The sequence below is a fragment of the Artemia franciscana genome, chromosome 6 (assembly GCF_032884065.1).
Source record: "Artemia franciscana chromosome 6, ASM3288406v1, whole genome shotgun sequence".
NCBI lineage: Eukaryota > Metazoa > Arthropoda > Branchiopoda > Anostraca > Artemiidae > Artemia > Artemia franciscana.
Genome location: NC_088868.1, coordinates 29,987,047 through 29,995,977, shown reverse-complemented (window position 1 = coordinate 29,995,977; position 8,931 = coordinate 29,987,047). Strand labels below are relative to the sequence as shown.

General features: G+C 34.2%; 1 protein-coding gene across 2 annotated transcripts in view; it reads left to right on the top strand.

Annotated features, from left to right (window-relative positions):
* The first annotated feature begins 146 nt into the window (after positions 1-146).
* The window catches only part of LOC136028294 (uncharacterized), a 58,461-nt gene continuing 49,676 nt past the window's right edge, over positions 147-8,931 (top strand). The window contains exon 1 of one of the 2 annotated variants that reach the window (XM_065706045.1): positions 147-233. The gene's annotated coding sequence lies outside the window, so the exon portion shown is untranslated. Of the gene's footprint in view, positions 261-8,931 lie in introns of both variants that reach the window. The other variant, XM_065706046.1, reaches the window with a different exon arrangement.

Here is an 8,931-nt window from a genome sequence, read left to right as displayed (position 1 = left end):
AAAAATATGCAACATTGACGTCACTTGTCCTCAATAATCTTTTTTTTCGGGGTTAGAAAGTGCAAGCCCACGGATAATCCTAAGCGTTCGAGGGGATAATCTGAGTAAGCTCTGACGTCATAATGAGACGAGTAAAAGAACACGTAATATAAATGCAGATGGCTCTTATAGATGATACATTCAAATTTCATGCATATTTCTGAATGGTCTAGGTTGTTACAAAAACAAATAAGGTTAAACAAATTTCTAATTTCCTTCTGGTAATTCAATTCCTGTATGATTTTTTTATCTATTAATATTTTATAAAATCGATGCCTCATGATAGGCTAGAAGATTGAACCATTCACAGATTTACTAGGCTAAGAACAGAAACAAATTACTGGTTAACCCTTTTGACTACTAAATAGTGCTTTTACTGGTTTGAAAACAAAAAGGTTGGTGCTGCATGGAAACAACTTTTGAAAAAGAAATACTTGGTAAAATTAGGGTTTCCCCATTTGGCTAGCTTGTTTAGCTAGTCTAGGGTTAAACTCCCAATACTTGGTCAATGTCTGGTTTCACACAGTATCCTAATTAAAGATGTCTTTCATAAGTAAAATTGATATAGATGTATGAGCAATCCACTACATGAGGAAACATGGTAAGAAAACAATTATTACTTCATAATAGCCTATGGAAAATAATCCTAGTTAATATATTTTGCAGCAGGAGAAACTTTATCTTCATTTTTTCCCTAGTTTGTCTAAGAAATTCATGAATTTCTTAGAACCTATGTATTAACAGAGAATATGATCCCAATCATATTCTGAATCTAGGCCTAAATATAACCTTTATTTGCATTGCAAATGAGCTTCACCCCCAAGATTTATGAATATATACCCTGATTTGGATATATTTAGGGTTGAGCATAGATGTACAGAACTTTAAATTTACACTGTATATGGCTGAAAAAGCAGTTGTACTTGTCTATTAGACCTATATAAAACATGGTGACAGTAAAACATGATGAAAATAGAATACTTTATTAACAAAATTGTGAAAACTACAGTTTGGAAGTATGCTCCCATAATGCAGTGTTACAAAAAGGTTGATTCTTTTAAGATGCTAAGTTGTGGTGTGTCCATTGATGTAGTAGGTCTATTTTGATTTTGGCAACAACCCCTTATCCTGGAAAAGTATAATTTTCTGTTCTTCAGTCCTTTCTTCAGTCTGTTCTTCAGTTGGTAAAAGGTACTATAGATGGTTAAAAAAGCTAGAAATAAGCAGCTGGAATGACAGAATAAAAGTCAAACAAGAAGCAATTATCAATAATGTTTTGAGAATATTTAGCTCTAATCCTAGGAGATTAATGCTGAAACTTATTGATGATTTTGGTGAGAATTTATTAATAAAGATTTTATAGGTATGATAGAATTTAATGGCAATGTAAGGTTCTGTGAACTGCCAATATAGCTTCAGCTCCCCCCTGCCCTTCATTGTAGAATCTGCTGCCTCCCCCTTTATATAAGAAGCTATGTATGCCCTTAGGGGTGATGGTAAAGTTCATTTGTGATGCAAATGAAGGTTATATTTTATATTTATGAAGGTGCTTGAGAGATTTGTTAACAAAGCTGTGATTGAACATCTTGAGGTCAATAAGATCCTATCCACATCACAACATGGATTCAGATCTGGTAGATCTGTGGACACTAATCTTATCCAAACATATGAATTAGTGACTACACTGCTTGATAAGGGTCTTCCCATTGACATGATTCTTCTTGATCTGTCCAAAGCATTTAATGTTTGTCATGAATTCCTCATATTCAAACTGAAGGCTGCAGATGTCAATGAAGGTGTTGTACAGATTGTCAGAGTTTTTAATTCACAAGGAACTCCTCATTTCTCTTCTCCCACAACTGTATTAAGTGGCATGCCCCAGGGCACTATTCTTGGACCTACACTTTTCAACTTCTATGTCAACAATCTACCCACCCTTCTTTCAAATCTTATTACCCTTTATGCTGATGACTCAAAACTAGCTGGAAAAGTGGCTACTCCCTCTGACCAGCAATCAATTCAAACAGATCTTGACAGTCTAGGAAGATGGGCTAACATGTGGCTCCTTGCTTTCAATGTTGATAAATGCCATGTCATCCATTTTGACAAAAACATTAAGCATCATAAGTATTTTCTTCAAGACAACTTCCTTTCTGCTGTTTCTGATGAAAGAGATCTTGGGGTTATTGTTGATCATCAATTAAAGTTTAGCAGCCATGCTAAGTCTGTTTTATCTTCTTCAAATAAATCCCTCAGTATCATAAAAAGAACCATCTACAGCTGACACCCAAGAGTTTTGATGAAGTTATATAAGGCCCTTGCACAACCATGTCTGGAAGTCAAAATGTCAATGGCAGCCCTTTTTTAAAAAAAGATAAGAAGTTGCTTAAGATGTCCAGTGTTGTGCTGCTAAGATGCTTAGTAGCATGAATAAATTTCCATACAAAGAAAGACTATGTTGTTTGAAGCTACCAGCACTTACATATTGAAGAAAAAGGGATGATATGATTTTAACCAAAAAAAATTCTTTCTGAAAACACCCTTCCCAGGGTCTTTGCACAGCCCTTGCATTCTGGTACTAAGAATTCAATGAGGCTCCCCTTGCAGTATTCCACAAGAAGACATAGAGGCAATTTTTTCAACCAAAGAGTCATCAATATGTGGAATCAACTGTCTGAGGAAACAGTTTCTGCAATTTCAACCAACACGTTCAAGTCCCACCTTGATAAGAAATGGTTCTGCCAGGAGTTCTTTTACAATTGGGAAGCTGCAGAGTCCTCCACAAGGGTCTAGATCAACAGCCACACAAGGATGGAAAATCCCTGTATTGGTCCAAGCTGTGATTTAAGGTAATATTTAGATTCAGAATGCAATTCTGAGTATATATTTGCACATTAGGGGGTGGAGTATATATTCTGTTAATATGTAGGTTCTAAGATATTCAGGAATTCCTAAGAAAAACTGAAGAAAAGAAATAGAAGTGAAGATAAAGGTTCTGCTGCAAAATCTATTTACTAGAATTATTGTGCATATTTTGAAGTAAGAATTGTTTTCTTAACATGGTTCCTTATGTGGTGGACTGCTCCAACATCTATGCTGTGAAACTTTTATCAACTCATTAACAAGATAGCTAAGCAAGGAAACAATTCTTGGTATAAGGGTATACTCCCCATCCCCATGATGTGCAAGTATTTACCCAGATTTGGATATATTTAGCGGTGGGGGGATTCCCTTTGCAATGCAAATGACTGCTGTATTTAGATTCAGGATACAATTCTGGGTATATATTTGTAAATTAGGGGGAATATATAGTTTCTAAGAAATTCTTGGATTTCTTATAAAAATGAGGAAAGAAGTGAAGATAAAGGTTCTGTATATTATGAAGTAAGAATTGTTTCTTAACATGTTTCCTTATGTCCAGCTGTTATTCTAGGCTCATACCAAATAAAATCTTGAGGGGGGACCAATGAGACAAGGACACCAATAGTATACTAAGTTGACAAATCTATTTTTTTAAAAAGAGAAAAAAAAACAGAATGAGGATGTCAGAAAACCTTTTGGGGGGGGGGCTAGATCTGCCCCTCACTACAACCTTGTTTTTCTGCATTTACATTGAAAACAAAAGTTACCTTATTAGCAGAGCTTGTTTAAAACATTTGGTGTAGGGTAAAGGTACTGATGATTCAACAGTTTTTGTAAAAAAAAAAAAAAAACACTTTTTCTACTTGAGAAGGCTTAATGTAAAGACTTTTGGTTTGAAAAGGTTTTAGAATGTAGAAAAAATATCTAGAAATCTAATTGTTTCATTAGAAGTTTTATCAAAAAAGGATACAAACGCCAATTTTTTTAAATTGGAATATTTTCACCTACAAATCTGACAGAATCAAAAAGTTATCTGTTTTCAACATAAGTTGGAACTCAATTAAATATGTCAAAATATTTGGGGAATACATCTGTATAGATCCTGGTGCATTTTACATGTCTATTCTTTTTATTTTATTTCTTTGTTTCTCTTCAACTTTTTTTAATGTGTAAAATGCATAAAACACTATTCAGATAGTTGAAGCAAAAAAACTGAAAAATTTACCTCAAGTATAGGGAGAAAATTGCATAATTATATTGAGTGTAATCATGTGACCTAGGTGTCTATAATATAATTTGTGATGTAGGTCTCTCTATAAATGCTATCTGGAATGACAAACTTCCTCTCAGCTATAGTGGTCCACCAAAGAGTTCTTTGTTGTTCACAGTGAAATTTTTGCCAATTTTTAAACATTTCAAAGTTAGTCGACCATTTTAATCCACATTAAAAAAAATTTGCTTTGACTATCCTTTGTCTGGAAAATCCAAAATTCATGAAATATGCATGTCCTACTTAGATTATTATAAGTTCAGTGATAATCAGTGATACCAAGGAGTTTAACATGTTTCATTAGCATCTTGGGTGGAATAGCATCTAAGAAAACAGGAGTGAATTTAAAGAATTTTAAGAAGTTTATTGTCATTATGTTTGACTTAATGGAATTTACTTTCATATGTAAATTCTTAGATTTGTTGAAAATGTGGATATGATTCTGATGGAGTCATTCTTGATACATCTATGACATACTTCAAGGATTAGCAGGTCATCTAAACGTCAACACCTTTGAGGGAATTTTACCAATTTCATTAATCAATACTATTACCATATATAGGAGTGGTCCTAACAAGGTTCCTTGAGGAATTCCATGCTAATTAGGGAGGGGTTCAGCGAGAATATTTTTTATTTGGCAGCTTGGGATCTATTTGAAAGAAAATATACATAAAATTTACTAAGAGAGGGTCTACTTCAAATTTATTCAGTGATAAATGAATTTGGGTGTTGGTATCAACCAAGTCAAATGCTTAAAAATATGAACAGCCAAGCAGCAGTTCCTCTGCTTGGCTTGATGATAGTATCTATCAGCAAATCAGTGATGATTTGTTGATGAGTTTTGTCAATATAATATTAGCTGTCATTTTAACTGAATATTATCAAGAAAAAGCCAATGCAGCTAAACTTAGAAAAGATCAGATGTATCTTGATGTATTGGTGCTGATCCCAACTTTTTTTTGCAAAAAAAAAATTGTCAGAAGCTTATTTTGTGTTGAAAAACAGGAAACTGGTTTAATTGAACATCTTTTTTCTTATCTGGGTGTACAGGATATAGTGTCCACGTTTTTCATAGTCAAAATATAAAGATGGTTTCAAGAGATAGTGTTCCAAGTCACAACTAAGCAGAGTTATTCTGTTTTAAAGGAAAATTTTGACTGTGGTCCCAAAAATTTTGACTGTGTTTGCTGCGTCTGCCTTGGTGGATACAGTTTTAATTGTTTTAAAAAGTAGAATTGTGGCAAAGAGTCAAACTTTAGCGTAAAGAGCGAGGGATTGCAGAGGGGACAATCCATTTCATATACGGAGTAATTTCTGTTCGTTTTAAGTTTTAGTGTCGCTCCTTACTTTCAGCTAAAAAGTGCTAGTTTTTTTTATTTAATTTCTGAACGTTTTTTAATTAATGCATGTTTGATTTTGGCTCTTCGCACATACATTTTTAAAATGAAATTTGCATATTAATTTTTTTTTTTGGCTAAATGGCTTTCTCTTAGTTTTGATCAGACAATTTTGAGAAATAAGTGGTGGGGAAGGAGGCCTAGTTGGCCTCCAATTTTTCGGTTACATAAAATGGCAACTAGAACTTTTAATTTTTAACAAACGTTTTTATTAGTAAAAAATATACGTAACTTAATAATTAACTTACGTAACAAACTTTTATATTCTTCCATTTTTATTATGTATATGAGGGGGTTTGTCCCAATTCTTTAAGAATGACCCCTGAATCAGAAACGTCGTAGAATAAATAGTTGAAATTACTAAAAAAAAACTTTAGCATAAAGAGTGAGGTATTTATCTCGTCCTAAATACCTCGCTCTTTATGCTAAAGTATTTTTCATTTTTTTTATAGTAATGCTAGAAAATCCCGCGCCCTTTTCATTGAATTTCTCTTCCCCCATAACATATTCTTCAAAAGATAGATCCTCCCACATAGCCCTTCCCCTGAACCCCACCCCCAAACCAAAAAAAAACCTGAAAACGTCTGTACACTTCACAATAACCATTACTGTATGTAAACACTGGTCAAAGTTTGTAACTTGCAGCCCCTCCCGCAGGGAATGTGGGGGAGTAAGTCATCCACAGAGACATAGTTATTATGGTTTTCGACTATGCGAAACAAAATGGCTCTCTGAAAATTTTGATCCGTTGACTTTGGGAAAAAAATGAGCGTGGGAGGGGGCCTAGGTGCCCTCCAATTTTTTGGTCACTTAAAAAGGGCACTAGAACTTCTCATTTCCGTTAGAATGAGCCCTCTTGTGACTTTCTAGGACCACTTGGTTGATACGATGACCCCTGGAAAAAAAAACAACAACAAAAATAAACATGCACCCATGATCTGTCTTCTGGCCAAAAATACGAAATTCCACATTTTTGTAGATAGGAGCTTGAAATTTGTTCTATAGGGTTCTCTGATACGTTGAATGCGATGGTGTGATTTTCGTTAAGATTCTATGACTTTTGGGGGGTGTTTCTCCCTATTTTCCAAAATAAGGCAAATTTTCTCAGGCTCGTAACTTTTGATGACAAAGATTGATGAAACTTGTATATTTAAAATCAGCATGAAAATACGATTCTTTTGATATATCTTTTAGCATCGAAATTCCGTTTTTTAGAGTTTCGTTTACTATTGAGCCGGGTCGCTCCTTACTTCAGTTCATTACCACGAACTGTTTGATACCAGACAAATACATTAAAGTGGTTATTGCTATGTACGAGAATAACACTGCTGCGGTTAATTTAGGAAATGAGGTTAGTAGCTGGTTTTGCAATAAATCAGAAGTTAATCAGGGTTGTGTTCTATCCCCCTTTATATAGATCATTTTGATGGTCTTTGTCTTAAAGAGCACAGGAAAGGCAATGGGACACCACGGAATCAACTAGGGAGGAAAAACTCTCCTGGACTTAAATTATGCTGATGATTTAAGCATATTAGATGAAAGTGTTAGCAAAATGAATGAACTTTCAGAGGTCTTGCGAGTTCTGGGTGCTAGAATAGGTTTGAAAATTAATGTTAGGAATACTAAGTCACTAAGGCTAGGAATAAGTGAAGACGAAAAGGTGACGTTGTGTAACGAAAAGATTGATCAGGTGGGCAGCTTTACTTACTTCAGTAGTATTATTAGTAAAGACGGTGGGAGCAGTGAAGATGTTGAAAGTAAAATAGCCAAGGCTCAGAGTGTTTCTTTCACAGTTAAATAAAAAAATTGGAAGAATAGGAAGATAAGTCTGCAAACCAATATTAGAATATTGGAAGTGATGACAGTGGTCAAATATGGCTCTGAAGCATGGGCACTCCGAAAAGAAGATGAACATTTACTAGATTGTTCTGGGTACCCGGCTGACTGACTGTATTTCAAACAGTAGGCTCTACGAAAAATTTTGTTCAATCCTGCTTTCTAGGGCTATAACGAAAGAATGGTTGAGATGGCTAGGTCATGGTCTGCGGATGAAGGATGACATGTTGCCGAAGATTGTCCTTTTCGGTCATCCTTCTAGGGCTAAACTAAAAGCAGGTCGTCCTCGTCAGGGATGGGAGGGTGTCATAAATGAAGATATAAAGAAAATGGGATCTTCCTAGGAGGGTGGAAAGATGGATGCTTTGAAGAAATTGGGTTGAAGGAGGAGCGTGCGTAGCTGTGTTGGCCTCAGGCGGTTTGGTGCTGTGGTGAGTTATTGGTAGTAGTAGTAGTAGTAGTAAAAACAATTTCAGTATATTTCAGTCATTGTTGTTAATACAGTCATGGGGACAGTACTCATGAATAAATACCTCAAGCTTGAACAACTTTTGTCTGATTTTGAGAAACAATGGTCTCCTCTATTGTTTGGGGGATATAAAAGAAGGATAGGATGATTTGTTTCTATTTTTTATTCTATTGTATCCCAAAGGGTATAGGCCCTATTCGTTTCTCATGTATTTTTAACATTATTTATTAACGTGAATCAATATTAATTATTTTTGTTCCCGTTTGATGCATTTTATTCAGTTATGTTTTTAAGCCTGTTGTAAATTGTTCTTTTGTTTTGGTTGAAGTATTTTACAAATTTTCGTTTTGGTATTTTCCATACTCCTCAATTTTGAAGGAAGCAAATAAATAATATATAGGCTTGAGGTTCGCCAGGTCAATGGGCACAATCCTGAATATTTCCTTGTGAAGATAATTCCTATTAGAATTATTTCTTAAATGTTTGTTGTTTTTTGTCATAAAATGGAGTCTTAGTGATTTTTGTCAGAAATAACTTTGAAATTAGTTATTAATTACATTTTTTTGACAAACTATTATTACCATTATTTATAATGGACCGAAAACCCTAATTAGTGGCGGTAAGGCTAATATTCATATTGTTATGTGTACTATATATTATGCCAGCTTCTAGATATTAACAGTCTAATACGTTGTCATCCAACTTAGCATTCAGCTCGTGAAATATCTTCATCTGATATCTAACCCTAGCCAGGCATTCTTTTGTTAGATGTCTTCTTGTTTCCATGGCCGTTTAATATTTTTGGCAAACATCTTTTTATTCATTAAGAATTAATTCATTAATTTATTATTAAGAATTTATTCATTAAGAATTTTATTTTATTATTAAGACTTATTATTTTGCAACTTTTTAAGTTGCAAAAGGTGTTTAGTCAGCATCTTGCTCACCTTTGCAATCAATTCCTTTGTTTCTTCATGCACACATGATCTGTTTCCTTATTGCCACTTGCCACCAGCTCTTAGAGTTGGAAATAAGAAGTTTTAATTCTTTGTAAATTA